General features: G+C 43.7%; 1 protein-coding gene across 1 annotated transcript in view; it reads right to left on the bottom strand.

Annotated features, from left to right (window-relative positions):
- LOC134351808 (arf-GAP with SH3 domain, ANK repeat and PH domain-containing protein 1-like) overlaps window positions 1–13,330 on the bottom strand; it is a 729,826-nt gene extending 716,496 nt beyond the window's left edge. Inside the window, exon 1 of the mRNA XM_063058512.1 lies at window positions 13,313–13,330. The gene's annotated coding sequence lies outside the window, so the exon portion shown is untranslated. The remainder of the gene's footprint in view (window positions 1–13,312) is intronic.
- Window positions 13,331–14,127: the final 797 nt, after the last annotated feature.

Below are 14,127 nucleotides of genomic sequence, written 5' to 3'. Positions count from 1 at the left end.
GGCACATCTGTCTGCTTGTTTTTCTTGTTCATTTAGCAAAATCTAGTTTGCATTTGGGGTCTAAGCAGGTCTAGTCGGGAGTGAAACTGCCTGTTCATCACGGCGGTGGCTGGAAGCATTTGGAACCGCAGCAAGGTGTGTTGCAGTTTGTCAGCAACAAAGTGCTAAGATGTTAGTTGAGAGATCCACTTCCCACTGAAGTCTTGAGGGCTTGTTTCATTATTTGTACAAATCATTCAGCAAAACCATTAGTGGCTGGATGATATTGTGCTGACTTGACGTGCTGAAGACCTTTTGCTTCCATAAATGCCTTGAACTCTTCAGGCAGCCGTTGTGGACCATTGTCACTTACAAGCTGTTGAAGAAGCCTAATATGATTAAAGATGGAATGTAGCTCCTCAATGCCTATTTCAGATGTAGTGATCTTCATGATGACAACCAAGAAGATGAATCTCAAGGTTATAAATGGGATACATACTTTGATAATAAATGTACTTTGAATGTCAAAATATGGGAATATGAGATGAAGAGTCCTTGAAAGTGAGTCCATACAGTACATTGTGGAAACAGTTCAGTGTTAGGGTATGTGAACTTGAATGAAAGTTTTACCCTCTGGTTTTTCCAGCCTGATGGTTGAGGGGTAATAACTGTTCCTGAACCCAATGGTGTTGGTCCTGAGGCTCCCGTATCTCCATCCTGATTGCAGCGGCAGGAAGACAGCATCCCCTGTCCTTGATGATGGATGCTACGATCCTCTGACAACACTCCATCCGGATGTGATGGGAAGAGCTTTACCCATGAAGTACTGGGGAATATCCACTACTTTTTGTATGCTTTTCTGTTCAAAAGCATTGATGTTTCTATAACAGCCTGTGATGTAGCCAGTCAATATAGTCTCCACTGCACATCTATAGAAATTTGTTAAAGTTTCAGAAGACATTCTGAATCTTCGCAAACTTCTAAGGAAGTAGAGGTGTTGGCATGCTTTCTTTGTATTGGCACTTATGTACTGGACTCAGGGAGAATCCTCTGAAATGAAAACGCTGAGGAATTTAAAGTTGCTGATCCTCTCCAGCTCTGATATCCTGATGAGGACTGGTTCTTGGAGCTCCAGTTTGCTCCTTCTGTAGTCAATAATCAGCTCTTTGGTTTTGCTGATGTCTAGTGAGAGGTTGCTATGGGACCATTCAGCCAGATTTTTCATCTCCCTCCTATATGCAGATTCATCACCACCTTAGATTTGGCCAATGACCAGTGTCATCAGCAAACTTAAATATTACTTTGGAACTATGCTTAGCCTCACAGGCATAAGTATAAAGTGAGTAGAGCAGGTGGCTAAGCATATAACCCTGTGGTGTACCTATTCTGATGGAGATTGTGGAGGAGATGTTGTTGCCAATCTGAACTGACTGGAGTCTGCAAATGATGAAATTGAGGATCCAGTTGCACAAGGAGGCTTTGATTTGTTTTGAGAGGATGACAGTCATTGAAGAGAATCTTGATGTATGCATCTTCACTGTCTAGATGCTCCAGGGTTGAGTGGAGAGCCAATGAAATAGCATCTGCCGTTGACCTGTTGTGGAAAGTTGGCAAATTGGAGCAAAAAAGCAAAAAAAAAATCAGTGAGCAGCAGTTCTGTGGGCAGAAATGCCTTGTTGATGAGAGAAGTCAGAGGAGAACGGCCAGACTGGTTCAAGCTGGCAAAAAGTGGACAGGAGCTCAAATAACCAAGCATTAAAACACTGATATGCAGAACAGCATCTCTGAGTGCACAACACATTGAACCTTAATCAGAAGACCACAAACATACACTAATTAGCAACTTTGTTAAGTACAGGAGGTAGCTAATAAATTAGCCACTGAGTGTGAACACAATAAACATAGAACATAGGACATTACAGGGCAGCACAGACCATAGGGGCGACTTGAGTAGCAGCAGTACTCTCAACGGATACTATTAAATATTCCCATTTCAACCTGTAACAGCTAAAAAGCACAACTGCTTCCAAAGTCAGTACAATCAACAAAGATGTCATAATGCATTTAAGTGAACTATTGCTGCTTAAAACCGACAGAAACAACACAGTCTGTGGTCAGAAGTGCCCACGGAGAAAACCTTGGAGGAAGTGTGGGCAAAGGTCAGGATTACAAGTGCGTTTAAGGAAACGGGGTTTTAAACTTCCTATACCAACTATCTTGCTGGCGAACGTGCAGTCTCTGGTGAATAAAATCGATGATCTCAGGGTTAGGGTGCTGAATCAGAAGGACATTAGGACTGTGTGTGTGTCCTTTGTTTCACGGAATCCTGGTTAACCTCTTCCGTACTGGATGCAGCGATTCAGATCCATGGGTTTACTGTACACTACACCGTCAGGATAGATCTGTAGAGTTTCTCAAAAGCAGAGGTGGAGGAATATGCCTCATGATCAACTCTTCTTGGTGTATAAATATATCAGTGCAGTCCCAATTCTGCTCACCAGACCTGGAATATCTAGCAGTAAAATGCCGTCCTTTTTACCTACCACGGGAATTCTCTGGGATCGTTCTGGTAGCAGTTTACATTCCACCTCAGACCAATGTCAAGCAGGCTTTAGATGATCTGAGCAATGGGATCAACATGCACGAAACAGCGCACCCTAACGCCTTCACCATCATTTTGGTAGATCTTAACAAGTCTAGTCTGAAAAAACCATTAAGCAACTACCATCAACAGATAGCTTGCAATACCAGCGGAAACAACACATTGGACCATTGCTACACCACCATCAAGAATGCCCACCGTGCTATTCCACGTCCTCACTTCGGGAAGTCTGTTCACCTGGCTGTACTTGTACTCCCAGAGACTGAAGACTGCAGCACCCGTAGTGAGGACCGAGATGGTTTAGACAGGGGAAGCACAGGACTGCCTATAGGACTGCTTTGAATCAGTGGACTGGACTGTATTCAGGGATTCATCTTTGACACTGGGTGAGTATGCTGCAGTTGTTACCGACTTCATTAAAACCTGTGTGGATGAGAGTGTGCCTACAAAGACTTACTGTACCTTCCCAAACCAAAAGCCATGGATGAACCAGGAGGTACATCATCTGCTGAAGGCTAGATCTGTGGCATTCAAGTCTGGTGACCTAGGCCTGTACCAGAAAACCAGGCATGATTTGCGGAGGGCTATTTCAAGGGTGAAGAGACAATTTCAAACGAAGTTAGAGGGGATATCGGATGCACGGTAAACCTGGCAGGGTCTGCAAGACATTACTTCCCGCAAAGCAAAAGTCAATAGTATGAATAGCAGCGATGCTTCACTACCAGATGAAGTCAACGCCTTCTATGCACGCTTTGAAAGGGAGAACACAACTACAACTGTGAAGATCCCTGCTGCACCCGATGACCCTGTGATCTCTGTCTCAGAGGCTGATGTTAGGGTATATTTAAAGAGAGTGAACCCTCATAAGGCAGAAGGTCCCTGTGGAGTACCTGGTAAGGCTCTGAAAACCTCTGCCAACCAGCTAACAGGAGTATTCAAGGACATTTTCAACCTCTCACTGCTATAGCAGAAATTCCCACTTGCTTCAAAATGGCAAAAATTATACCAGTGCCAAAGACGAATAATGTGGGCTGCCTTAATGACTATCACCTGGTAGCACTCGCATCAACAGTGATGAAATGCTTTGAGAGGTTGGTGATGACTAGACTGAACTCCTGCCTCAGCAAGGACCTGGATCCATTGCCATTTGCCTATTGCCACAATAGGTCAACGGCAGATGAAATTTCAATGACTCTCCACACGGCTTTAAACCATCTGGACAAAACAAACACCTACATCAGGATGCTGTTTATTGACTTTAGCCCAGCATTGAATACCATCATTCCCATGACCCTGATTGAGAAGTTGCAGAACCTGGTCCTCTGTACCTTCCTCTGCAATTGGACCCTTGACTTTCTAACCAGAAGACCACAGTCTGTGCGGATTGCTGATAACATATCCTCCTTGCTGATGATCAACACTGCTGCACCTCAGGGTGTGTGCTTAGCCCACTGCTCTGCTCTGTGTATACACATGACTGTGTGGCTAGGCATAGCTCACATACCATCTATAAGTTTGCTGATGATACAACCACTGTTGGTAGAATCTCAGGTGGTGACAAGAGGGCATACAGGAGTGAGATGCCAACAGGTGGAATGGTGCTGCAGCAACAACCTGGCACTCAACATCAGTAAGACAAAAGAGCTGATTGTGGACGTCAGGAAGGGTAAGATGAAGGAACACATACCAATCCTCATAAAAGGATCAGAAGCAGAGAGAGTGAGAAGCTTCAAGTTCCTGAGTGTCAAGATCTCTGAGAATCTAACCTGGTCTCAATAGGAGAGAGTAGGTTAGTTCACAATTGGGGGATGGGAACAAGTGCAGAGCGACAGAGGGGTATAAAATGAGGGTAGAAGCAAAAAGTAGTAAGGTGAAAAGTAAAAGTGGCAGGCCGGCAAAACCAGGGCAAAAATCAAAAAAGGCCACTTTTCAACATAATTGTATAAGGGCGAAGAGTGTTGTAAAAGCAAGCCTGAAGGCTTTGTGTGTCAATGCAAGGAGCATTCACAACAAGGTGGATGAATTAAAAGTGCAGATTGTTATTAATGAATATGATATAGTTGGGATCACAGAGACATGGCTCCAGGGTGACCAAGAATGGGAGCTCAACATTCAGGGATATTCAATATTCAGGAGGGATAGACATGAAAGAAAAGGAGGTGGGGTGGCGTTGCTGGTTAGAGAGGAGATTAACGCAATAGAAAGGAAGGACATTAGCCGGAAGGATGCAGGATTGATATGGGTAGAGCTGCATAACACTAAGGGGCAGAAAACGCTGGTGGGAGTTGTGTACAGGCCACCTAACAGTAGTAGTGAGGTTGGGGATGGCATTAAACTGGAAATTAGAAATGCGTGCAATAAAGGAACAGCAGTTATAATGGGTGACTTCAATCTACGTATAGATTGGGTGAACCAAATTGGTAAGGGTGCTGAGGAAGAGGATTTCTTGGAATGTATGCGGGATGGTTTTTTGAACCAACATATCGAGGAACCAACTAGAGAGCAGGCTATTCTAGACTGGGTATTGAGCAATGAGGAAGGGTTAATTAGCAATCTTGTCCTGAGAGGCCCCTTGGATAAGAGTGACCATAATATGGTGGAATTCTTCATTAAGATGGAGAGTGACATAGTTAATTCAGAAACAAAGGTTCTGAACTTAAAGAAGGGTAACTTTGAAGGTATGAGACGTGAATTAGCTAAGATAGACTGGCAAATGATACTTAAAGGGTTGACGGTGGATGTGCAATGGCAAGCATTTAAAGATTGCATGGATGAACTACAACAATTGTTCATCCCAGTTTGGCAAAAGAATAAATCAGGGAAGGTAGTGCATCCGTGGCTGACAAGGGAAATTAGGGATAGTATCAATTCCAAAGAAGAAGCATACAAATTAGCCAGAAAAAGCGGCTCATCTGAGGACTGGGAGAAATTCAGAGTCCAGCAGAGGAGGACAAAGGCCTTAATTAGGAAAGGGAAAAAAGATTATGAGAGGAAAACTGGCAGGGAACATAAAAACTGACTGTAAAAGCTTTTATAGATATATGAAAAGAAAAAGATTGGTTAAGACAAATGTAGGTCCCCTACAGACAGAAATAGGTGAATTGATTATGGGGAACAAGGACATGGCAGACCAATTGAATAACTACTTTGGTTCTGTCTTCACTAAGGAGGACATAAATAATCTTCTGGAAATAGTAGGGGATCAAGGGTCTAGTGAGATGGAGGAACTGAGGGAAATACATGTTAGTAGGGAAGTGGTGTTAGGTAAATTGAAGGGATTAAAGGCAGATAAATCTCCAGGGCCAGGTGGTCTGCATCCCAGAGTGCTTAAGGAAGTAGCCCAAGAAATAGTGGATGCATTGGTGATAATTTTTCAAAACTCTTTAGATTCTGGACTAGTTCCTGAGGATTGGAGGGTGGCTAATGTAACCCCGCTTTCTAAAAAAGGAGGAAGAGAGAAACCGGGGAATTATAGACTGGTTAGCCTAACATCGGTGGTGGGGAAAATGCTAGAGTCAGTTTTTATAGATATGATAACAGCACATTTGGAAAGCGGTGAAATCATCGGACAAAGTCAGCATGGATTTGTGAAAGGAAAATCATGTCTGACGAATCTCATAGAATTTTTTGAGGACGTAACTAGTAGAGTGGATAGGGGAGAACCAGTGGATGTGGTATATTTGGATTTTCAAAAGGCTTTTGACAAGGTCCCACACATGAAATTAGTGTGCAAACTTAAAGCACACGGTATTGGGGGGTAAGGTATTGCTGTGGATAGAGAATTGGTTGGCAGACAGGAAGCAAAGAGTGGGAATAAACGGAACCTTCTCAGAATAGCAGGCAGTGATTAGTGGGGTACCGCAAGGCTCAGAGCTGGGACCCCAGTTGTTTACAATATATATTAATGACTTAGATGAGGGAACTAAATGCAGCATCTCCAAGTTTGCGGATGACACGAGCTGGGCGGCAGTGTTTGCTGTGAGGAGGATGCTAAGAGGATGCAGGGTGACTTGGATAGGTTAGATGAGTGGGGAAATTCACGGCAGATGCAATTTAATGTGGATAAATGTGAGGTTATCCACTTTGGTGGCAAAAACAGGAAAACAGATTATTATCTGAATGGTGCCCGATTAGGAAAAGGGGAGGTGCAACGAGACCTGGGTGTCATTATACACCAGTCATTGAAAGTGGGCATGCAGGTACAGCAGGCGGTGAAAAAGGCGAATGGTATGCTGGCATTTATAGTGAGAGGATTCGAGTACAGGAGCAGGGAGGTACTACTGCAGTTGTACAAGGCCTTGGTGAGACCACACCTGGAGTATTGTGTGCAGTTTTGGTCCCCTAATCTGAAGAAAGACATTCTTGCCATAGAGGGAGTACAAAGAAAGTTCACCAGATTGATTCCTGGGATGGCAGGACTTTCATATGATGAAAGACTGGATCAACTAGGCTTATACTCATTGGAATTTAGAAGATTGAGAGGGGATCTTATTGAAATGTATAAAATCCTAAAGGGGTTGGACAGGCTAGATGCAGGAAGATTGTTCCCGATGTTGGGGAAGTCCAGAATGAGGGGTCACAGTTTGAGGATAAAGGGGAAGCCTTTTAGGACTGAGATTAGGAAAAACTTCTTCACACAGAGAGTGGTGAATGTGTGGAATTCTCTGCCACAGGAAACAGTTGAGGCCAGTTCATTGGCTATATTTAAGAGGGAGTTAGATATGGCCCTTGTGGCTAAAGGGATCAGGGGGTATGGAGAGAAGGCAGGTACAGGGTTCTGAGTTGGATGATCAGCCATGATCATACCGAATGGCGGTGGAGGCTCGAAGGACCGAATGGCCTACTCCTGCACCTATTTTCTATGTTTCTATGTTACAACATATTGATGTAATTATAAAGAAGACAAGACAGCGGCTATACTTTATTAGGAGTTTGAAGCAATTTGGCATGTCAACAGATACACTCAAAAACTTCTATAGTTGTTCCGTGGAGAGCATTCTGACAGGCTGCATCACTGTCTGGTATGGAGGGGCTACTGCACAGGACTGAAAGAAGCTGCAGAAGGTTGTAAATCTAGTCAGCTCCATCTTGGGTACTAGCCTACAAAGTACCCAGGACATCTTTAGGGAGTGTTGTCTCAGAAAGGCAATCTCTATTATTAAGGACCTCCAGCACCCAGGGCATGCCCTTTTCTCACTGTTACGATCAGGTAGGAGGTACAGAAGCCTGAAGACACACACTCAGCGATTCAGCAACAACTTCTTCCCCTCTGCTATCCGATTCCTAAATGGACATTGAAGTTTCTGACACTACCTCACTTTTTTTAACATACAATATTTCAGTTTTCGCACATTTAAAAAAAAATCTATTCAATTTACATAATTGATTTACTTGTTTATTTATTATGTTTTCTCTTATTTATTATTATTTTTTTCTCTCTCTGCTAGATTATGTATTGCATTGAACTGCTGCTGCTAAGTTAACAAATTTAATGTCACATGCCGGTGATGATAAATCTGACTCTGACCCTTCAGCCCATGATATTGTTCTGAATCTCCAACATGCACTGAGATCAATCTACCCTTTTCCGCCTGCATAGCCCATGATTGGAGTGGACAGTGTTAGAGTGGTCAGGTGCTGGCTCAACAGGCAGAAGCTCTAAGAAAGACTCATGTAAGTTTATTTTACTATTTCGTCATTGATTAGTGCATAGTAAGAGGTGAGATGTGAGATGTGAGAGCTCTGGGAGAGGCCTAGTCTCCCTAATTACAGTACATCTGCACAAAGTACATCAAGGTGCAGCTCCATAGAGACAGTGTTAAGGATCTGGAATTGCAGCTGGATGACCTTCAGTTCATACGGATGAATCAGGAGGTGATAGGAGCTACACCATAGTCAGGTAGTCACCTTTAAGTTGTAGTCGCCAGGGTGATTGTAAGGAAAGGGAAAGGGAATAGGCAGCCAGGGCTGAGTACTCCTGTGGCCATTCAGCTTAATAATCAGTATATTGCTTTGGATACAGTTGGCGGGGAGAATGACCTAACCACAGCGAAGCTGTAGCGACCAGGTCCCTGGCACTGAGTCTGGTGGTGTGGCTCAGAAGGGAAGGGGTGAAGAAGAGGAGTGTAGCAGTGACAGGTGATTCTATAGTTAGGGGAGCAGACAGAAGATTCTGTGGTTTTGAAAGAGACACCTTGATGTTGCCTCCCAGGTGCCAGAGTCATGGATGTTTCAGTTTGGGTCCACAACGTTCTAAAGGGGGAGGCTGACTAGTCAGAAGCTGTGATACATATTGGTGCCAATGACATGCTGGTGGTAGGAAAAGGGAGGAGGTCCCAAAGAGAGATCTTAGGGAGTTAGGCAGAAAAGCAGAACTTTCAGGTGGAAATCTTTGGATTACTACCTATGCCATGTGCCAGACAGGGTAAGAATTAGATTATTTGGCAGATGATTAATTCAATAAAAAACATTACTAATTAACACTTTTTTGAAGTAAATTGTGGTAAACCATCACCGCAAACAATGACGATGCAAGCAAAAGCAAAGTAAATTTGAGAGAAGTGCAATGCTGGTGCACTGCAATATTGAAGCACTTGGAGCTGGAGCCATGCTGGTTGGAGTGAACGACTCTGAGAGGAGATGCTGAGACAGAGGAATTCAGATGTCTGTCCAACTAACCCGGGTGTGAGGTTGGATGGCTCTGAGCACCGAGCCGATTTGGAGAGGTAGAGAACGACTTTTTCGGCAGCAAAATCTAGGCCCAAAGCAAATCTCTCAGTGGCGTGTTCTAGGCCCAGAGTGATTTGCTGCAGCAGGGCCTGTGTCCTAATGCGAGGCATGATCCACTCTTTGGACAATTTAAATCCCGGCTCAGATGGACTGGGGGAGGGAGTGGTCTCCTCTCTCCGTGATGCTGAAGCTGTGAGACTGCTCCCGGCTGCTGTCAGTGAACTTTGTGGCGATTTGATGAACTGATGAACTGACGAACTGAATACTGAGGCCTTGGGCCCACTCCGGAGATTTGGATCAGTTTGGTTTGGAATGCTGTTATTGCTCAGTTCTATTGTTTGGATGAATTGTGCTTTTTTTCCCCTTTCTCTGTGCATTGGGGGGAGATTGATCTGTATTTATTTATTTTTAATTGTGTTCTTTCAGGTTTCTTGCTTTGCGGCTGCCTGTAAGCAGATAAATCTCAAGGTTAGATAATTTATACATTCTTTAATAATATGTGTATTTAGAATCTTTGAATCTTTGAAAGCGTGGCTGAGGAATTAATGCAAGTGGCAAAGTTTCAATTTCTGGATCATCGGGATGTCTTTGGGGGTGAGTATGACCCGTAAAAAAAAGATGGGTTATACCTGAAATGGAGGGAAACCAATATCCTTGCAGGCAGAGGGGAGGAGAAGATGGCAGTGTGACGCAGCGCGCGCATCTGCTCCGGATTGATATCGTATTTGTTAAATTGGGGCCATGCACAATCCTGATTTGATGGAGCTGGACGTGAGAAGCACAGAGGAACATCTGGAGAAACTTCTGAAATGCCTGCTTCGCTATCGCTGCTACTGTGTGATCAAGAATCTCCGGAGGGGAAGGCTCCAAATCCTCGGCTTTGCCTATTGCCTGTTGCCGGGGCCAGGGTCGAAGCGCTCGGCAGAGATGGTGCTCGGTGCTCGGTGTCGGAGGGCTGGTCGGAAGCTCGAAGTTTTCGGACAGACTCAGAAATCGGATTGTAGTCGGCTGCTTCCAGGATGCTGCATCGGCAGGTTTGCGGCACTGGAAGCTCATGGCAGGGAGAGATTCTCCCTTCAACCTTCTGCGTGAGATGATGGGACTTTCGAGAGATTTTGAAACTTTTTTTTACAGTGCCCATGGTCTGTTCTTCATCAAATTATGGTATTGCTTTGCAGTTTTTGTCAGTTTTTTTTTAGTCTTGGTTTGTCTTGTGTTTCTGTGATATTATTCTGGAGGAACAAATTGTATCATTTCTTAATGCATGCATTACTAAATGACAATAAAAGAGGACTGTGTGTCCTCATAATCTAAAAAAAAGATCTGTTGGAGAGAGTTTAAACTAATTAGACAGGGGGATGGGAATCAGAGTAATAGGACTGGGGATAGTGGAGTTGGTATACAAGTAAATGCAGTGTGCAGTGTACAGTGAGACTGTGAGGAATCACAGGCAGATGATCGGGGACAATTGCAGTCAGTGAGATAAGTTGAAGTGTAATATGGGGGAAAATCGCAAAGGATAATGAATACAGGACTGAAAGTGTTATATTTGAATGCAAGCAGTATATGGAATGAGGTAGATGACATTGTACTACAGTTAGAGATTGGAAGGTAAGATGATGGCATCACTGAGTCGTGGCTGAAAGAAGTTTATATTGGGGGCTTAACATTCAAGGATACACATTGTATCAAAAGGACAGAATGGGGGGATGTCAGAGTTAAGTTCTTTACACAGACAGTAGTGGGTGCCTGGAATGCCCTGCCAGGGTTGGTGTCAGAGGCAGATACATTAGGGACACTTAACAGATTCTTAGATAGGCACATGGATGATAGGAAAATGGAGGGCTATGTAGGAGGGAAGGGTTAGATTAATCTTAGAGTAGGTTAAAAGGTCGGCACAACCCCATGATCTGAAGGACTGTACTGTGCTGTGGTGTTCTATGTTCTATTAACCCACATGTCTTTGGAATATGGGTGGAAACCAGAGTATTTAGTGGAAATGTAGAAAATCCTTGTAGACAGTGGTGACAGTATCACTGGCTCTGTAACAGTGTTTCCCTATTTGTTGTATTAATATCATGCTCCAGGCAGCAAACAGCTCCTTCCAGTCAACTGATTACATAAAGAGGCTTGGACTTAACTGGCTCAGTAGCTGTCTGGGCTAGACTAAATTAATCAGTAAGTCTGCAGCACATAAGAATAATAATTTTACTGCCAAATCTGTTGGTTGGGTGGGTGCTTGGCATCCATCTGTCTCGAGGCACAATGGGCGATGAACATCATCATCACAAGCCTGGACGGAAGGTATGGAGATCCTGAGATTCCCAGTTGTCGAGATCCCCCTCTCGGTCTCACCAGTGTGGTCTAAAGGAAAGTTTATGAAGCAATATGTGTGGTACCAGCTTGGCTGCAGGAGCTGCCGGAAGGACGTTCAATGACTTCCAGACAGTTTAGGGGACTCCACTCCGGATTTGCCGTTCTGGGTTTACTCCTGTAACCTTCGTCTCTCCTGAGGTTGCCCACAAGGCAGTGGGGCTATTTACCCCCAACTAGGGATCTGGTTCATGAGCACCAGGGCATGTCCACATGCCGGTGGGCTTGCATGCTATGTGTGTAGGGACCAGACTTCCTCCCTGTCCTCTGTAGTTCAGTTTCCGCGTGAGGATTACAAGAGGCTTGCTGTTGGAGAGGGAATGTACTGACAGGGAGAGACTTACACATTCAGCTCTCCTTTTCGCAAGACTGCTCACCAGTGGTGGAAGCTGAAAATGAGAATGATAAGCTCAACCCACCACACTAGTACACTAGACTCATCACAACAACCATTTAAAAATTTTGTTAGAATTAGTGTCATGCTTAAACATTAAGGAAAAACACTACTCTTGTCCATTTTATCCAAAAGGAACTTCGGGCCCAACAAATGTGACCAATTATTCTACCAACCTGTAGTCTTGGCAACAAGAGAGTAAACTCATGTGGTATTGGGAAGAATGTATAAACTGCTTACAGACGATGGCGGGAATGGTAGCTGGGTTGCATGTGTTGAAAGAGCTTTATGCTAGCCGCTACGCTACTGTTAGTTCTTAAGATCTTTGTCGAATCAACAATATCTGGCAAATGAACTAACAAACTGAATTACCAATGACTCACTTCCCAGATCCTTCACAAATATATCGTGACTGTCTGTGGGGGCATGGTCAACAGCCCGCCCCTGCATTTCTAATTACTAGCACCGTTAATTGTTCTTGTGTTAATATGCTTTTGTGGGATTATAGGGGGAAGTTCCAGTTCACTTATTGTTACATTTTAGCTTGGGTTCTACAGTTATTCACTTGTGTATTTGTGGGTCACCCTGACTGTACCCGGAGTAATTCCCACCAACTGGTTGGCACAGGTTATCAGTTCCCTGCCAGGAACACCGCCAGGTCCCGGTGCCCTGCGAGGGTTCATCCTCTTGAAAGATGTTCTGAGGTTGGCCTCCAAGACAGAGATCAGACGCCTCAGGGATTCACACAGGTGTAGTTTTATTCTCCCTTTCAAAGCATGCATAAAAGGTATTGAGCTCATCTGCGAATGAAGCTTTATAATGTTAGGCTTTGCTTTGTAGGAAATAATGACCTGCCAGAGCTGATGTGCATCCGATTCCATCCCTAATCTCAATCAGAAATAACTTTTTTGCCTTTTAAGTAGCCTTCCATAGATCATACCTGGACTTCTTGTCAGGCAGCCATAATGGAACGGTGGAGCACACTCGATGGGCCAAATGGCCTAATATGTTCTTATTTTAGACCAAGCAAATACTTATCTTTACAATGTATCACATCTTGACAGATATGCAGGCCAATCTCATTCACTCATTTATGAAAGCTGGAAAATAAACTTTGTATATTTGTACTGTATATGAGTATTAAACTATGTTGTTCACAATGTATAGTTTTACTTCAGACTACAGAGCAGTCTGGAACCATGTCTGTCATATAACACATTTCATTAGACACAAACCTGAATTCCTTCTGACCACTCTGCATCCTTTGCGGATTTTTAATCTCGGTGCGCTAGCTTTTTTCTCTTTGTGAGAGGAGATTCCATCATGGATAGCTGATGATTCACAACAGGATTAATGACTGAGTGAGATATAATTCTTTGCTTTTGGAATTTGATCTAATCCTCAGGAAAGAAAATAGCCGGCACTCAAAGACATGCTGCTTGCCAACTGGCAGAAGGCACTTAATGAGGAATCGTATTTGACACTGGAAAAGTAAAACATATTGTGATGTATACCCCAGTAATTTCCCACTCTTGTACATAATCACTCTGTTAGTAAAGGCATATTTACTTCAGAAAAAAGTGGTCATATGGGTTACTGCATCTTCTGGTAAACTATGGAATGTGACTCAGCTTGGGAAAGAAAACACAGAGATTTCTGTCTCCATTCCAATATTCTGCTTAAACACAGGGCAGCGGTTTTGTAAAGTCAGAGGATGATTAACTTGCCACTGAATCACCAGCCTCTGAACTGCTTTGGCAGTTACTGTATTTATGTGGTTGATTTGGATATTTTCTAGCTAATGGGAGCAAGATGTTGACAGATTAATTTTGGCTATCCTAATCCTCAGTGCAGATGAAAAAAGGATTGGGTTCTTCCTTGTTAGAGGAAATTTCAGTGAAGTTAATGTTCTTTTGGCCCTGCGTTTCCGCAGAGTCCTCTTACTAGGTCTCGGTTCCAGGTCGACTCTGGGTCAACCTGCTCCTCTTGTCCCAGAGTCAGATGGAGGTTCTGATGGAGAATCTTGACAGGCCCATTCCCATCCTCTGGT

This window comes from Mobula hypostoma, chromosome 9 (genome assembly GCF_963921235.1).
Source record: "Mobula hypostoma chromosome 9, sMobHyp1.1, whole genome shotgun sequence".
In the NCBI taxonomy this organism is placed as follows: Eukaryota; Metazoa; Chordata; class Chondrichthyes; order Myliobatiformes; family Myliobatidae; genus Mobula; species Mobula hypostoma.
Note: the sequence above shows the minus strand (reverse complement) of the source record. Positions and strands in the feature narration are given on the sequence as shown.